This window comes from Solanum tuberosum, unplaced genomic scaffold (assembly GCF_000226075.1).
Source record: "Solanum tuberosum cultivar DM 1-3 516 R44 unplaced genomic scaffold, SolTub_3.0 scf00034, whole genome shotgun sequence".
NCBI classification, from domain to species: Eukaryota; Viridiplantae; Streptophyta; class Magnoliopsida; order Solanales; family Solanaceae; genus Solanum; species Solanum tuberosum.
This window is the reverse complement of record NW_006238962.1, coordinates 1683554-1685844: the sequence shown is the minus strand read 5'-3', so window position 1 is coordinate 1685844 and position 2291 is coordinate 1683554.

Here is a 2291-nt window from a genome sequence, read left to right as displayed (position 1 = left end):
CTAACAGTTCACAATTTACAAGCACATATCTCAACAACAACATTCTAACAATTATATATTCTCAACAACAAGCTCAGTATTCATCAATTACAACCTCCACAACTACAATCTGCTTTAAAGCAGTCCAACCTAACAGCTCATAATTCTCATAGCACACAACTCAACCACAACACTAACAATTACATATCCTCAATATTCATCAATCAAATTCCACAGAAAGGCACTCACAAAGTTCCACAGAGAGGCACTCACAAGATCAGCAAAACACAATATCAAGTTCACTAATGATAAAATATGTAGCAATGCAATGGAATTGCAATGTCAAGTATAGTGATGCATGTCTGACCCAGTGATACACACCCGTTGTCTCTTAGTCCGGGACCCATGGGGAACATATATGTCCATGCATCGCGGCACGCGATACGTTCCTCGAAATGGTACATCCTCCTTAATTTCTTATTCTTTCTCAATTCACATAACACTTGTCACAACCATGTCTCAAAACAATGCAAATGACATGCACAAATAATGAGGAGATGACCATTTTCATAATATTGCACAATTCACAACAACACAATCATGATACAACATCAACAAATGATTCAACAAGCCTTTCAAACCATTCTCAACACATCACACACAAACAATTAATCACATTGCCTTTTATTACTCCTTTTTTATCATTACAATTAATCAATGTGGACAAGTCAACCCATCACCAAGTCTCATTACCCCTAAACACATAGTACAAGAAAATACACAAATTCCATATACTTAACAAGGGTTTAGAAAATCCACTTGCCTCAAATAGTCGAACAATCACTCCGGGACTTGAGCCTTCCCCCTTTCGTTAGGCTTCCAAATCAATGCAATTTATTCAAATAATTTGTTGACACCTAATTTTGACCCTCCCCGATAATAATTAATTTCAAGCTTCTTAATTTTCAAATGATTTAAAGTAATTAATTTTAGAAATTTCGAAAAAAAATATAATAGACTAATTTGCGAGTTATTTCAAAAAGTTTGTCACTTATTACAATTTTTAAATAATAATATGTCTTTTATATAATTATGTATATAATTAGTGCATTTTATAAATATTGGAAAAATCGTCTCAAAAAGATTTTGTTTAATTAGATATTTGGTTAGTTTGTTTAGTTATCTAATAGTTTACAATATTGAGTTAATTAGTTAGTTTATAATTAAGTTAATTTATATAATTATGTGTCTAATTAGTATATTTTACGAATGATCGAAAATTGTCTCGAAAGGATTTTTAGCTTTATTTAAATATTTGGTTATTTAGTCGTTTATATTGTCAAAGTAATTAGTTTATAATTAAGTTAATTATTTTATTTCGTTAAGATTAGGAAGCTCGTTAATTAAGTAATATTAATTCATCTTATTTAATTTGTAGTCGAATTCGCCAGTTTATTAAATTTGACTAACTTTTAAATCCGATAGAACTTTTTTCTTTTAAACCAAATCAAGCCATTTGCCAACTCCCATAACCCCATTTTATTTTCCAATTCCAAATACCCATTTCCCAAGCCCAACCGACCCACTCCCAATTCTGTCCAATTATTCCCAGGCCCGTTTCTAAATTCCTAACTACAGTAGCCCACACTCTTCATCCCATCCAGACCAGCCCAATAACCCCTGACTCGGCCCACTTCTCTTTCCCATCAATTAAACCCATCAGCAACACTCCACGCTAAGGCTAAAGTCGCAACAACAATCACAGGCGACGTGAAAAACAGAGCAAGCGGCGTCAATCGCGGAAGGCCTACAACGATGCTCTAACGTTCACAAGCTGACGGAGCAATACACGGAGTTTACACGGAGAGCAACAGTGAGGAATGCGTACAGTACGATTCCTTGTCTTCTTCTTCATGTCCCTCTCTGTCGTACATTTTGAGCAGAGAAAAGCAGCACGCGTCTGTCCCCATTTCTTCTTTCGGAATGGGGACGAAGCTTCAAAAAAGGGTGTTTCCCTAAATTTGTGAAAGATTTTCGATTTTGATTTTTGAATTTGGAATGGGCCTTGCACCCGATTTTTTTTCCAGCCCTTTCCCCTTGAAATCGAACCCTAGCTCCCTTATATATAATGCTTTACAGTTTCAGTATGAGCGGAGAGGGGTTTTTTTTTCTTTTGGAGTTGGATTTTCATTTTTTAGCAAAAACAATTCAAAAAAAGGGGCTTGAGCACTAGTACTAAAAGCTGGAAATACGTTTTGGAGGCAGAGGATACAACGTTTTTTTTAGAGTGTTTTTGTTCAGTTTTCGGTTCA